Genomic DNA, 256 nt, shown 5'->3' with positions numbered 1-256 from the left:
TCTCTCCACTTGCGTCTGCTGTGTCTCCGTAATCCGTTACGTCCGTGCACGCCCTCCAATCCAGCCTACTTCCATTTGCGTAATCGGCGTTGCAACAATGAAAAATCCTAGGCCTACCGTAGTCTAATGTAGCGTCTGCCTGATCCACTGGTTTAGTTTTTTTTAATACGACGCATGTATTAAAAAAATAAATGTTGTGATCATTACCCAGGCCATATAGGTCCTATGCTATTTAGATCATTCTCACTACCAACAT

The sequence above is a fragment of the Salvelinus alpinus genome, chromosome 13 (assembly GCF_045679555.1).
Source record: "Salvelinus alpinus chromosome 13, SLU_Salpinus.1, whole genome shotgun sequence".
Classification (NCBI taxonomy): domain Eukaryota; kingdom Metazoa; phylum Chordata; class Actinopteri; order Salmoniformes; family Salmonidae; genus Salvelinus; species Salvelinus alpinus.
This window is presented reverse-complemented; position numbering follows the sequence as displayed.